General features: G+C 49.0%; 1 protein-coding gene across 2 annotated transcripts in view; it reads left to right on the top strand.

Moving 5' to 3' along the window:
* Positions 1–15,994, top strand: part of PKN2 (protein kinase N2) — a 527,949-nt gene that overhangs the window by 366,973 nt on the left and 144,982 nt on the right. The gene's annotated exons all lie outside the window — the stretch shown is intronic.

A 15,994-nucleotide genomic window follows, 5' to 3' on the forward strand; every position in this document is an offset into this window, starting at 1 on the left:
GGAGGACCCTCCGGCGACTCCGAGACTGTGAGTAACCAAAGTTGTCCCCCCTGAGCCCCCACAGCGACGCCTGCAGAGGGAATCCCGAGGCTCCCCCTGACCGCGACTGCCTGAACCTAAAGTCCAGACGGCGGGAAAAGACCCTGCACCCGCAGCCCCCAGCACCTGAAGGAACAAAACTTCTGTGCAGGAGTGACCCCCAGGAGGCCCTCTCCTGTGCCCAGGTGGTGGCTACCCCGAGGAGCCCCCCCCTTGCCTGCCTGCACCGCTGAAGAGATCCCTTGGTCTCTCTTTGAAAACCATTGAAAACCCGATGCGTGTTTGCACACTGCACCCGGCCGCCCCCACACTGCTGAGGGTGTACTTTTTGTGCTGACTTGTGTCCCCCCCGGTGCCCTACAAAACCCCCCTGGTCTGCCCTCCGAAGACGCGGGTACTTACCTGCTGGCAGACTGGAACCGGGGCACCCCCCTCTCTCCATTGAAGCCTATGTGTTTTGGGCACCTCTTTGACCTCTGCACCTGACCGGCCCTGAGCTGCTGGTGTGGTAACTTTGGGGTTGCTCTGAACCCCCAACGGTGGGCTACCTTGGACCCAAACCTGAGACTTGTAAGTGATTTACTTACCTGCTAAAACTAACAATAACTTACCTCCCCCAGGAACTGTGAAAATTGCACAGTGTCCACTTTTAAAACAGCTATTTGTGTTTTATGTGAAAAGTATATATGCTACTGTAATTATTCAAAGTTCCTAAAGTACTTACCTGCAATACCTTTCAAATGAGATATTACATGTAGAAATTGAACCTGTGGTTCTTAAAATAAACTAAGAAAATATATTTTTCTATAACAAAACCTATTGGCCTGGATTTGTCTTTGAGTGTGTGTTCCTCATTTATTGCCTGTGTGTATGTACAACAAATGCTTAACACTACTTGTAAGGAAATGCCTCCTTGGCATGATTACCCCCTGACTTTTTGCCTTTGCTGATGCTATGTTTTGAATTGAAAGTGTGCTGAGGCCTGCTAACCAGGCCCCAGCACCAGTGTTCTTACCCTAACCTGTACTTTTGATTCCACAATTGGCACACCCTGGCATCCAGGTAAGTCCCTTGTAACTGGTACCCCTGGTACCAAGGGCCCTGATGCCAGGGAAGGTCTCTAAGGGCTGCAGCATATCTTATGCCACCCTGGGGACCCCTCACTCAGCACAGACACACTGCTTACCAGCTTGTGTGTGCTGGTGAGAACAAAACGAGTAAGTCGACATGGCACTCCCCTCAGGGTGCCATGCCAACCTCACACTGCCTATGCAGTATAGATAAGTCACCCCTCTAGTAGGCCTTACAGCCCTAAGGCAGGGTGCACTATACCATAGGTGAGGGCACCAGTACATGAGTACTGTGCCCCTACAGTGTCTAAGCCAAACCTTAGACATTGTAAGTGCAGGGTAGCCATAAGAGTATATGGTCTGGGAGTCTGTCAAACACGGACTCCACAGCACCATAATGGCTACACTGAAAACTGGGAAGTTTGGTATCAAACTTCTCAGCACAATAAATGCACACTGATGCCAGTGTACATTTTATTGTGAAATACACCCCAGAGGGCACCTTAGAGGTGCCCCCTGAAACCTTAACCGACTATCTGTGTAGGCTGACTGGTTCCAGCAGCCTGCCACAACCGAGACATGTTACTGGCCCCATGGGGAGAGTGCCTTTGTCACTCTGAGGCCAGTAACAAAGCCTGCACTGGGTGGAGATGCTAACACCTCCCCCAGGCAGGAGCTGTCACACCTGGCGGTGAGCCTCAAAGGCTCACCCCTTTGTGCCAGCACCGCAGGACACTCCAGCTAGCGGAGTTGCCCGCCCCCTCCGGCCACGGCCCCCACTTTTGGCGGCAAGGCCGGAGGAAATAATGAGAAAAACAAGGAGTCGTCACTGGCCAGTCAGGACAGCCCCTAAGGTGTCCTGAGCTGAAGTGACTCTAACTTTTAGAAATCCTCCATCTTGCAGACGGAGGATTCCCCAATAGGATTAGGGATGTGACCCCCTCCCCTTGGGAGGAGGCACAAAGAGGGTGTACCCACCCTCAGGGCTAGTAGCCATTGGCTACTAACCCCCCAGACCTAAACACGCCCTTAAATGTAGTATTTAAGGGCTTCCCTGAACCTAAGAATTTAGATTCCTGCAACTTACCGAAGAAGAAGACTGCTGAGCTGAAAACCCCTGCAGAAGAAGAAAGAAGACACCAACTGCTTTGGCCCCAGTCCTACCGGCCTGTCTCCTGCCTTCTAAAGAACCCTGCTCTAGCGACGCTTTCTCCAGGACCAGCGACCTCTGAATCCTCAGAGGACTGCCCTACTTCCAAGAGACCAAGAAACTCCCGAGGACAGCGGCACTGCTCCAAAAGAACTGCAACTTTGTTTCAAGGAGCAGCTTTAAAGACCCCTGCAACTCCCCGCAAGAAGCGTGAGACTTGCAACACTGCATCCGGCGACCCCGACTCGACTGGTGGAGAACCAACACCTCAGGGAGGACCCTCCGGCGACTCAGAGACCGTGAGTAACCAAAGTTGTCCCCCCTGAGCCCCCACAGCGACGCCTGCAGAGGGAATCCCGAGGCTCCCCCTGACCGCGACTGCCTGAACCTAAAGTCCCGACGGCTGGAAAAGACCCTGCACCCGCAGCCCCCAGCTCCTGAAGGAACGGAACTTCTGTGCAGGAGTGACCCCCAGGAGGCCCTCTCCCTTGTCCAGGTGGTGGCTACCCCGAGGAGCCCCCCCCCTTGCCTGCCTGCGACGCTGAAGAGATCCCTTGATCTCTCATTGATTTACATTGAAAACCCGACGCTTGTTTCTACACTGCACCCGGCAGCCCCAGTGCCGCTGAGGGTGTACTTTTTGTGTGAACTTGTGTCCCCCCCGGTGCCCTACAAAACCCCCTGGTCTGCCCTCCGAAGACGCGGGTACTTACCTGCTGGCAGACCGGAACCGGGGCACCCCCTTCTCTCCATTGAAGCCTATGCGTTTTGGGCACCGCTTTGACCTCTGCACCTGACCGGCCCTGAGCTGCTGGTGTGGTAACTTTGGGGTTGCTCTGAACCCCCAACGGTGGACTACCTTGGACCCAAACCTGAGACTTGTAAGTGATTTACTTACCTGACAAAACTAACAAAAACTTACCTCCCCCAGGAAATGTGAAAATTGCACTGTGTTCACTTTTAAAACAGCTTATTGTGTTTTATGTAAAAAGTATACATGCTAATGTAATGATTCAAAGTTCCTAGAGTACTTACCTGCAATACCTTTCAAATGAGATATTACATGTAGAATTTGAACCTGTGGTTCTTAAAATAAACTAAGAAAATATATTTTTCTATAACAAAACCTATTGGCTGGATTTGTCTGAGTGTGTGTTCCTCATTTATTGCCTGTGTGTATGTACAACAAATGCTTAACACTACTCCTTTGATAAGCCTACTGCTCGACCACACTATCGCAAAATAGAGCATTAGTATTATCTCTTTTTGCCACTATCTTACCTCTAAGGGGAACCCTTGGACTCTGTGCATACTATTCCTTACTTTGAAATAGTGCATACAGAGCCAACTTCCTACATTGGTGGATCAGCGGTGGGGCACAAGACTTTGCATTTGCTGGACTACTCAGCCAATACCTGATCACACGACAAATTCCAAAAATTGTCATTAGAAATGCTTTTTGCAATTTGAACAATTTTTCTAAATTCTTAAAAGACCTGCTAGGGCCTTGTGTTAGATCCTGTTTAGCATTTCTTTTAGAGTTTAAAAGTTTGGTAAAAGTTTGAATTAGAACCTAGAACTAGTTTTAGATTCTTAAAAAGTATTCCAACTTTTAGAAGCATAATGTCTAGTGCAGAGATGAATGTGGTGGAACTCGACACCACACCTTACCTCCATCTTAAGATGAGGGAGCTAAGGTCACTCTGTAAAATAAAGAAAATAGGAATGGGCCCCAGACCTTCCAAACTACAGCTCCAGGAGCTGTTGGCAGAGTTTGAAAAGGCCAACCCCTCTGAGGATGGCAACTCAGAGGATGATGATAGTGACTTGGAGGGTGATTCCCCCCTACCAGTCCTATCTAGGGAAGACAGGGCCTCTCAAGCCCTGACTCCAAGCATAATAGTCAGAGATGCTGGCTCCCTCACAGGAGGGACCAACCTCTCTGAAATCACTGAGGATAACTCCAGTGAAGAGGACATCCAGTTAGCCAGGATGGCCAAAAGATTGGCCTTGGAAAGACAGATCCTAGCCATAGAAAGGGAAAGACAAGAGATGGGCCTTGGACCCATCAATGGTGGCAGCAACATAAATAGGGTCAGAGATTCTCCTGACATGTTGAAAATCCCTAAAGGGATTGTAACTAAATATGAAGATCGTGATGACATCACCAAATGGTTCACAGCTTTTGAGAGGGCTTGTGTAACCAGAAAAGTGAACAAATCTCACTGGGGTGCTCTCCTTTGGGGAAATGTTCACAGGAAAGTGTAGGGATAGACTCCTCACATTCTCTGGAAAAGATGCAGAATCTTATGACCTCATGAAGGGTACCCTGATTGAGGGCTTTGGATTCTCCACTGAGGAGTATAGGATTAGATTCAGGGGGGCTCAAACCTCCTCGAGCCAGACCTGGGTTGACTTTGTAGACTACTCAGTAAAAACACTAGATGGTTGGATTCAAGGCAGTGGTGTAAGTAATTATGATGGGCTGTACAATTTATTTGTGAAAGAACACCTATTAAGTAATTGTTTCAATGATAAACTGCATCAGCATCTGGTAGACCTAGGACCAATTTCTCCCCAAGAATTGGGAAGGAAGGTGGACCATTGGGTCAAGACTAGGATGTCCAAAACTTCCACAGGGGGTGACCAAAAGAAAGGGGTCACAAAACCTCCCCAGGGGAAGGGTGGTGAGACAGCCAAAAACAAAAATAGTAAAGAGTCTTCTACAGGCCCCCAAAAACCTGCACAGGAGGGTGGGCCCAGAGCCTCTTCACAAAACAATCCTGGGTACAAGGGTAAAAACGTTGATCCCAAAAAGGCCTGGTGTCGTAGCTGTAGTCAGTCTGGACACCAAACTGGAGACAAGGCCTGTCCCAAGAAAAATACCACTTCAAACTCCACTCCAGCTAACACTGGAATGGCTAGTCTCCAAGTGGGATCAACAGTGTGCCCAGAGCAAATCAGGTGTCACAGTGAAGCTACCTTAGTCTCTGAGGGTGGGGTGGATTTAGCCACACTGGCTGCCTGGCCTCCTAACATGCAAAAATACAGGCAGCAGCTCTTAATTAATGGGACAAGTGTAGAAGGCCTGAGGGATACAGGTGCCAGTGTCACTATGGTGACAGAGAAACTGGTTTCCCCTGGCCAATACCTGACTGGACAAACCTATCCAGTCACCAATGCTGACAATCAAACTAAAGTACATCCCATGGCAATGGTAACTTTAGAGTGGGGAGGGGTCAATGGCCTGAAACAGGTGGTGGTCTCCTCAAATATCCCAGTAGACTGTTTGCTTGGAAATGACCTGGAGTCCTCAGCATGGGCTGAGGTAGAACTGAAAACCCATGCAGCCATGCTGGGTATCCCTGAACTGGTGTGTGTCAAGACAAGGGCACAGTGCAAGGCACAGGGTGAAAAAGTAGAGCTGGAGTCTGGAAGAAAGGCCCAGCCTACCAAGAGAAAAGGAAAGTCAGCTGGGAAACCAGCTGCAACACAACAAGAAAAAGAGAGCCTCTCTTCTCAGGAAGAAGTTCTGCCCTCTGAGGGAACTGAGCCTATGGAGCTGGAACCTTATCAGGTTGAGCTCTTGGGCCCAGGGGGACCCTCAAGGGAAGAGTTGTGTAAGGGACAAGAAACCTGTCCCTCTCTTGAAGGCCTTAGGCAGCAAGCTGCTGAAGAGTCCAAAGGCAAGAAAAATGGAACACATAGGGTCTATTGGGAAGATGGACTCCTGTACACTGAGGCAAGAGATCCCAAACCTGGTGCCACTAGGAGAGTGGTAGTGCTTCAGGGGTTCAGAGAGTTTATCCTGACCTTAGCCCATGATATTCCCCTTGCTGGGCATTTGGGACAAACCAAGACGTGGGAGAGGTTAGTTAACCACTTCTACTGGCCCAACATGTCCCAGAAGGTTAAGGAGTTTTGCACCTCCTGTACCACCAGTCAAGCCAGTGGTAAGACAGGTGGACATCCAAAGGCCCCCCTCATTCCACTTCCAGTGGTGGGGGTCCCCTTTGAAAGAGTGGGTGTGGACATAGTGGGTCCACTGGAACCTCCCACAGCCTCAGGAAATATGTACATCCTAGTAGTAGTGGATCATGCTACTAGGTATCCTGAAGCTATTCCCCTTAGGTCGACTACTGCCCCTGCAGTAGCCAAGGCCCTCATTGGTATCTTTACCAGAGTGGGCTTCCCTAAGGAGGTGGTGTCTGACAGAGGTACCAACTTCATGTCAGCATACCTGAAACACATGTGGAATGAGTGTGGAGTGACTTATACATTCACTACACCCTATCATCCACAAACTAATGGCCTTGTTGAGAGATTCAACAAGACATTGAAGGGCATGATCATGGGGCTCCCAGAAAAACTGAAAAGGAGATGTGATGTCCTCTTGCCATGTCTGCTTTTCGCTTACAGAGAGGTGCCTCAAAAGGGAGTAGGGTTCTCACCCTTTGAACTTCTGTTTGGCCACCCTCTAAGGGGACCACTTGCTCTTGTTAAAGAAGGCTGGGAGAGACCTCTTCATGAGCCTAAACAAGACATAGTGGACTATGTACTTGGCCTTCGCTCAAGGATGGCAGAGTACTTGGAAAAGGCAAGCAAAAACCTTGAGGCCAGCCAACAGCTCCAGAAGTTTTGGTATGACCAAAAGGCTGCACTGGTTGAATTTCAACCAGGGCAGAAAGTCTGGGTTTTGGAGCCTGTGGCTCCCAGGGCACTTCAGGACAAATGGAGTGGCCCTTACCCAGTGCTAGAGAGGAAGAGTCAGGTCACCTACCTGGTAGACCTGGGCACCAGCAGGAGCCCCAAGAGGGTGATCCATGTGAACCACCTTAAGCTCTTCCATGACAGGGCTGATGTAAATCTGTTAATGGTAACAGATGAGGATCAGGAAGCTGAGAGTGAACCTCTCCCTGATCTTCTGTCATCAAACCCTAATGATGGCTCAGTAGATGGAGTGATCTATTCAGACACCCGCTCTGGCCAACAGCAATCCGACTGTAGGAAAGTCCTGCAGCAGTTTGCTGAGCTCTTTTCCCTAACCCCTGGTCAGACACACCTGTGTACCCATGATGTGGACACAGGAGACAGCATGCCTGTCAAAAACAAAATATTCAGACAGTCTGATCAAGTTAAGGAAAGCATCAAGGTGGAAGTCCACAAGATGCTGGAATTGGGAGTAATTGAGTACTCTGACAGCCCCTGGGCTAGCCCAGTGGTCTTAGTCCCCAAACCTCACACCAAAGATGGAAAGAGAGAGATGAGGTTTTGTGTGGACTACAGAGGACTTAACTCAGTCACCAAGACAGATGCCCATCCCATTCCTAGAGCTGATGAGCTGATTGATAAATTAGGGGCTGCCAAATTCTTAAGTACCTTTGACTTAACAGCAGGGTACTGGCAAATCAAAATGGCCCCTGGAGCAAAAGAAAAGACAGCATTCTCCACACCTGATGGGCATTATCAGTTCACTGTTATGCCCTTTGGTTTAAAGAATGCCCCTGCCACCTTCCAAAGGTTGGTGAATCAAGTCCTTGCTGGCTTGGAGTCCTTCAGTGCAGCTTATCTTGACGATATTGCTGTCTTTAGCTCCAACTGGCAGGATCACCTGGTCCACCTGAAGAAGGTTTTGAAGGCTCTGCAATCTGCAGGCCTCTCTATCAAGGCATCCAAATGCCAGATAGGGCAGGGAACTGTGGTTTACTTGGGACACCTTGTAGGTGGAGGCCAAGTTCAGCCACTCCAGCCTAAGATCCAGAATATTCTGGACTGGGCAGCTCCAAAAACCCAGTCTCAAGTCAGGGCATTCCTTGGCTTGACTGGGTACTATAGGAGGTTTGTGAAGGGATATGGATCCATTGTGACAGCCCTCACAGAACTCACCTCCAAGAAAATGCCCAAGAAAGTAAACTGGACTGTAGAATGCCAACAGGCCTTTGACACCCTGAAACAAGCTATGTGCACAGCACCAGTTCTAAAAGCTCCAGATTACTCCAAGCAGTTCATTGTGCAGACAGATGCCTCTGAACATGGGATAGGGGCAGTTTTGTCCCAAACAAATGATGATGGCCTTGACCAGCCTGTTGCTTTCATTAGCAGGAGATTACTCCCCAGGGAGCAGCGTTGGAGTGCCATTGAGAGGGAGGCCTTTGCTGTGGTTTGGTCCCTGAAGAAGCTGAGACCATACCTCTTTGGTACTCACTTCCTAGTTCAGACTGACCACAGACCTCTCAGATGGCTGATGCAAATGAAAGGTGAAAATCCAAAACTGTTGAGGTGGTCCATCTCCCTACAGGGAATGGACTTTATAGTGGAACACAGACCTGGGACTGCCCATGCCAATGCAGATGGCCTTTCCAGGTTCTTCCACTTAGAAAATGAAGACTCTCTTGGGAAAGGTTAGTCTCATCCTCTTTCGTTTGGGGGGGGTTGTGTAAGGAAATGCCTCCTTGGCATGGTTACCCCCTGACCTTTTGCCTTTGCTGATGCTATGTTTTGAATTGAAAGTGTGCTGAGGCCTGCTAACCAGGCCCCAGCACCAGTGTTTTTTCCCTAACCTGTACTTTTGATTCCACAATTGGCACACCCTGGCATCCAGGTAAGTCCCTTGTAACTGGTACCCCTGGTACCAAGGGCCCTGATGCCAGGGAAGGTCTCTAAGGGCTGCAGCATATCTTATGCCACCCTGGGGACCCCTCACTCAGCACAGACACACTGCTTGCCAGCTTGTGTGTGCTGATGAGAACAAAACGAGTAAGTCGACATGACACTCCCCTCAGGGTGCCATGCCAACCTCACACTGCCTATGCAGTATAGATAAGTCACCCCTCTAGTAGGCCTTACAGCCCTAAGGCAGGGTGCACTATACCATAAGTGAGGGAACCAGTGCATGAGCACTATGCCCCTACAGTGTCTAAGCCAAACCTTAGACATTGTAAGTGCAGGGTAGCCATAAGAGTATATGGTCTGGGAGTCTGTCAAACACGGACTCCACAGCACCATAATGGCTACACTGAAAACTGGGAAGTTTGGTATCAAACCTCTCAGCACAATAAATGCACACTGATGCCAGTGTACATTTTATTGTAAAATACACCCCAGAGGGCACCTTAGAGGTGCCCCCTGAAACCTTAACCGACTATCTGTGTAGGCTGACTGGTTCCAGCAGCCTGCCACAACCGAGACATGTTGCTGGCCCCCTGGGGAGAGTGCCTTTGTCACTCTGAGGCCAGTAACAAAGCCTGCACTGGGTGGAGATGCTAACACCTCCCCCAGGCAGGAGCTGTAACACCTGGCGGTGAGCCTCAAAGGCTTACCCCCTTTGTTCCAGCACCACAGGGCACTCCAGGTAGTGGAGTTGCCCGCCCCCTCCGGTCACGGACCCACTTTTGGCGGCAAGGCCGGAGGAGATAATGAGAATAACAAGGAGGAGTCACTGGCCAGTCAGGACAGCCCCTAAGGTGTCCTGAGCTGAAGTGACTCTAACTTTTAGAAATCCTCCATCTTGCAGATGGAGGATTCCCCCAATAGGATTAGGGATGTGACCCCCTCCCCTTGGGAGGAGGCACAAAGAGGGTGTACCCACCCTCAGGGCTAGTAGCCATTGGCTACTAACCCCCCAGACCTAAACACCCCCTTAAATTTAGTATTTAAGGGCTTCCCTGAATCTAAGAATTTAGATTCCTGAAACTACAAGAAGAAGAAGACTGCTGAGCTGAAAAACCCCTGCAGAGGAAGAACAGAAGACACCAACTGCTTTGGCCCCAGTCCTACCGGCCTGTCTCCTGCCTTCCAAAGAAACCTGCTCCAGCGACGCTTTCCAAAGGACCAGCGACCTCTGAATCCTCAGAGGACTGCCCTGCTTCAAGAAAGACAAGAAACTCCTGAGGACAGCGGCCCTGCTCCAAAAGACTGCAACTTTGTTTTGAAGGAGCAGATTTAAAGACCCCTGCAACTCCCCGCAAGAAGCGTGAGACTTGCAACACTGCACCCAGCGACCCCGACTTGACTGGTGGAGAACCAACACCTCAGGGAGGACCCTCTGGCGACTCCGAGACTGTGAGTAACCAAAGTTGTCCCCCCTGAGCCCCCACAGCGACGCCTGCAGAGGGAATCCCGAGGCTCCCCCTGACCGCGACTGCCTGAACCTAAAGTCCCGACGGCGGGAAAAGACCCTGCACCCGCAGCCCCCAGCACCTGAAGGAACGAAACTTCTGTGCAGGAGTGACCCCCAGGAGGCCCTCTCCCGTGCCCAGGTGGTGGCTACCCCGAGGAGCCCCCCCCCCTTGCCTGCCTGCACCGCTGAAGAGATCCCTTGGTCTCTCATTGAAAACCATTGAAAACCCGACGCGTGTTTGCACACTGCACCCGGCCGCCCCCGCGCTGCTGAGGGTGTACTTTTTGTGCTGACTTGAGTCCCCCCCGGTGCCCTACAAAACCCCCCTGGTCTGCCCTCCGAAGACGCGGGTACTTACCTGCTGGCAGACCGGAACCGGGGCACCCCCCTCTCTCCATTGAAGCCTATGTGTTTTGGGCACCTCTTTGACCTCTGCACCTGACCGGCCCTGAGCTGCTGGTGTGGTAACTTTGGGGTTGCTCTGAACCCCCAACGGTGGGCTACCTTGGACCCAAACCTGAACCCTGTAGGTGGGTTACTTACCTGCAAAAACTAAATACTTTACCTCCCCCAGGAACTGTGAAAATTGCACTGTGTCCACTTTTAAAACAGCTATTTGTGTTTTATGCGAAAAGTATATATGCTACTGTAATTATTCAAAGTTCCTAAAGTACTTACCTGCAATACCTTTCAAATGAAATATTACATGTAGAATTTGAACCTGTGGTTCTTAAAATAAACTAAGAAAAGATATTTTTCTATAACAAAACCTATTGGCTTGATTTGTCTCTGAGTGTGTGTTTCTCATTTATTGCCTGTGTGTATGTACAACAAATGCTTAACACTACTCCTTTGATAAGCCTACTGCTCGACCACACTACCACAAAATAGAGCATTAGTATTATCTCTTTTTGCCACTATCTTACCTCTAAGGGGAACCCTTGGACTCTGTGCATACTATTCCTTACTTTGAAATAGTGCATACAGAGCCAACTTCCTACAGTGGGCACTTTCAGTTTACTGTGATCCCCTTTGGACTAGAGAATGCCCCGCCACCTTTCAGAGGATGTTGAATAAAGTCCTTTCTGGATCAGAATCCTTTAGTGAAGTTTATCTGGATGATATTGTTGTCTACAGCTCCACCTGTCAGGATTATCTGATCCACCTTGGGATGGTCCTTCATGCTCTGGAAAGTTGATGCCTCACTATCAAGACAGGGAAGGGTTGTATACTTGGGCCACTTGGTAACTTGAGGTTATGTTCAGCCACTTTAACCCAAGATTCAGACATCCCATACCCTTGTCAGGGCATTCCGTGGCTTGACTGGGTTTTACAGGAGGTTTGTGAAGGAGTATGGATCCATGGTGACTGCCCTCACAGAGCTCACCTCCAAGAAAATGCCCAAGAAAGTGAACTGGACAGTGAGCTGTCAATTCTTTTGAGACACTGATGGATGCAGTATGCCATGCCCCAATCCTGAAGGTTCCCAATTACCCCAAGCAATTAATTGTTCAGACTGATGCCTCTGAGCATGGGATAGGAGCAGTCTTAGACGTGACCAACCCATTGCTTTCATAAGCAGGAGACTTCTCCTCAGATAGCAGCGTTGAAGTGCCATAGAGAGGGAAGCCTTTGCTATGGTCTGGGCCCTGAAGACACTAAGATCATACCGGTTTGACACTTACTTCCTAGTTTGGACAGACCACAGGCCTCTCAGATAGTTACAACAACTGAAAGGTGAAAACCCCAAGCTGGTAAGGTGTTCCATATCCTTACATGGAATGGACTATACAGTGGAACACAGACCTGAGACTGCCCATTCCAATGCAGATGGCCTTTCCAGGTTAGTCCACCTAGAAGATGATGGCTCTCCAGGAGTAGGTTAGTTTCATCCCCGTTTGGGGGGTGGTAGTGTGAGAAAGTGCCTCTCATGACATGGCTAACCCCCTACTTTTTGCCTGGAAAATAATATGGTTTTGTTTGTAGTGCACAGGATCCATGCCAACTAGATCCCCTGTGCCAGTGCTTCTTCCCTAAAACTGAACCACGGTTGGCACAACTTCATACCCCCCTACAAGTCTCTAGTAAATGGTACCTTTGGTTGCTAGGGCATAGAGACTGCAGACGGTCCCCTAGGGACCCCTCACAAAGGCCATGCCACCGCAGCTGGCATCTCATGGTGCAGGAACAAACGACCCAGTCGACATGGCACACTGCCTGTGTGCCATGTCCAAAAAGACAGATGATGGACGGAATTCTGAACAGTGCAAACATTCACCCCCACTGATGGATTAAACCCAGATCTGTGACTGGGGGTGAATGTTTGATTTGTTCTGCATTCCGTCCATCATCTGTTGTTTTTGCATGTGTGCCATGTCCAGCAGCACTGCCTAAGGGTAATTCTCCCCTCTAGCAGCCCTGACAAGCCCCTGGGTCTTGGGGAGCACGACCAAGGGTGCCCCTACGTTCCCCAGCATCTCTACTTAACTGGGCAGCTGTGGGTTCTTTTTGCCAAGCCTCCTGGCCAGAGCCTGCGGCCTGTTTCTGAAACTAAAACACCCTTACCCCCCTGCCGCCTTGTGTCTTCCTCCCCCCCCATGCTTACCCTCACCCCCAGAGACTGGGTTAAGAAACTGTTTTACTCATCTGTGAGCAGCATCTCTTTGACTGCCCCCTTTCTCCATTGGATAAAATTGGGCGCTGTGTTGGCACTCTGCACCTGGCCACCCCTGTGCTGCTGCGGGTGTAAGATTGGTGCTGCCTTGTGTTTCCCATTCACCCCTCCCACCATTCCCCCAACCTGTGAGCAGCATCTCTTTGTTTACCCCCTTTCTTAATTGGATAACATTGGTGCTAGATTCCGAGATTAAACCCTGCATCTGGCTGTCCCTTTGAACCTTGCCTGGTGCTGATTCTTCATCTTGAAAACCAAGACTGTATACTTAGCTGCAAAACTGCGTTCTTGTTTCCTCCTATAGGTTAACATTGCTGAACTAAAAATTAAACTGTCACCTTTTACGGTGAAAAGTATTTTTCTTGAAAAACATGCTTACGTATTTCTTGGTCTTGAAATAAATCTTGAAAGAAGCTTATTTTTCTAAAATTGGTGTGGATCTCCTTTAGGGTCGCATGTCATTCAATAATCATTGTGTGCCTAACACACCTCTGTGTTAGGCCTAAAGCTGCTCGAATACACTACCACAATTAGAGCACTTGGTTTTACACTGAGCCCTGTACAGTTCTAGGGGAATCTCTAGACTCTTTGCATGATATAACCACTTAGTGGTATATCATATAAGAAGCCAGCTTCCTACAGCTGTCTTGGTGTCTGGGACTTCATCTCCCACAATGCACCTCTTCAGCTTATGGAGCTTTTTACAGCAGTTTCTTCAAACCTCTGGATCTTCTTCCAGAGGTTATTTTTGGGTCCACAAACTTGATCAAAGGTCCCAGAAGCTGAGAGTTGCTCCTTAGAAGTTGGTACTACAGTTCCCATAATGCACCTGGTCAGTATCTTCATGGCCACTGGAAACTGGTCAGCTGGGCTTTTCTTGAAGGACTTGATGCAGGGGATTCTGGTTCAGCTCTTTTGTACCTGTAGCTTACAGGGAGTCAACTCTGGCAGTTGCAGAAGCAAGAACAAGTCTTGGGTGAAGCCCAGGGTGTGCAGCAGTCCTTGTGAGTGCAGTTCTTCAGGTACAGGCCAGGGGTCCAACAGGGAAGTCCTTCTTCTCCACTACCTTCCAGCAGGGATCTAGATTGTGGTGCAGCTCTGCCATGTTTATCCTTGCTCGTGGGTGGGGAAGCAGGGGGGTTGCTCCCGTCCAGTGGGGGTGCAGGCCACCACCCTATAGTGTGACCACTTCCTTTGAATTTTGGCAAAAATCAATCTCAGAAAGCAACATTCTCTAAAAATCCAACATGGTGAAAATTCCTCCTTGTAGGTTAGATCTTGCGGAGTCCACTAACTGGTGTCGCTACGTCTCCCTAACACCCCTTTCAGCCCACTCCTAACCTAACCATTGGGCCTTCCATCTGTCTGGGGAAGCAGGAAATGGGTGAGTCCAGTTTCTGTCCCAAGTGGCTTTCCCTCCTTTAAAGACCAGTATGACTACTCTTCCCCCATCCTGCTCTGCCATCTGTTATAGCAGTTCCCTTCCCACAAGATGCTTCCTTTGTCTCAAGCAAGGCCACTTTACACCTCATTAAGGTAGCCTAGCTCAGGCTGCCAGAGGCTGATCAACCAGGAAAGGGCACTACAGGGCTGAGTTGGGTAACTTTCAGAAAGAGTTCTAAAACTATTTCCCTGTGCTGGTTATATTAAATTCAACATTGGCAAGCAAATTGTTGGATTTATTATAACATTTAATTTGGTACCAAACTTGATATATTTAGCTTTTCTCTGTCAGAAATAATACTTTATTATCTTGAAATTAAGTCTCCCAATGTTAGCCTATGGAGCCCATTGACTACAATGGGGAAAAAACAAATGTGGCTGTTTTCCCCTCACCAGGCCTTATAAAACCATCTTTTATAAAGTCCCTGCTTATATTTACACTGCACCTAACCGTTGGGCCACCTAGGGCAGGCCTTATGGATGACGTATGCAAAAATAAGGTAGTTTGAGACCTTGTAAGCACTTTTAATTCCAAAGTCGAATTTGAGGTTAACTTTAACTTAAAAGCAGCTAGCAGGGCAGGCCTGCCTTTACAATGACACTGGACACTACAGCAGTGCACCTATGAGTGCACTAACTATCCTGGGGTCGCTAAACCTACATGCCCTAGTATATACTAGGGACTTATATAGGTTGTCAAAGCCAATTTTGATTAGACCTTATTTGCATATACCAGTTTAAACAGAGCACTGGCCCTGGGACAGGTTAGCAGTCAAAATCAGAAAACACCAGTATCGGCAAAAAATGGGAGCAAAAAGTGAGAGGGGGCTTCTGCAATCAGCCTAGTTTTCCCACATTCTGTCACTCATGATGGGCAGCGCCCTGTACATTGTCTAAGATGGCTGCCCGGTCACTTGCAATATCTAGTAATAGAACTAGACATCACAGGGGCATAGCTGCTCATGCAGACATGTCCTAATATGTATTATAATGTGCCCTGTCCCTGCTGTAGAGGTGACTTACATATAATACATGCAGTGACTTTGGCATGGTACAATTAATGTGCCATGTCATTTTTTCACTCCAGGCTTGCACCCTGACACACAGTCTGTGATGGCAGGCTGTTTGCAGTTTGGGTCCCTTTGGGTGTGGCATAAGATATGCTGCAGCTCTTAAGGGCCCTCTTTAGTACTTATGCCCTAGGTACCAGAGGTACCAATTACTAGGGACTTACAGGGATGCTAAAGTCCTTTGCCAATTGTGTTACAATTCGACATCACCTTGTTTTAAGGCAAAAGAACTGGCCGTGAGGTCTGGTTGATAGGCCTCGCTGCGCTATCACGAGTCGAAAACCAGCATTCAGTGGCTAAAAAGCTGGGGTTTTAGCATTGTTCAGAGCGAATGAAGACTAGTTGCCCATGGGCATTAAAGTTTAGCACATATTAAGTGGCCAGTGGCTCATCTGCATTTATGATTGTTTTGTGCGCTCGCTTCCATGT

The sequence above is a fragment of the Pleurodeles waltl genome, chromosome 4_2 (genome assembly GCF_031143425.1).
Source record: "Pleurodeles waltl isolate 20211129_DDA chromosome 4_2, aPleWal1.hap1.20221129, whole genome shotgun sequence".
NCBI lineage: Eukaryota > Metazoa > Chordata > Amphibia > Caudata > Salamandridae > Pleurodeles > Pleurodeles waltl.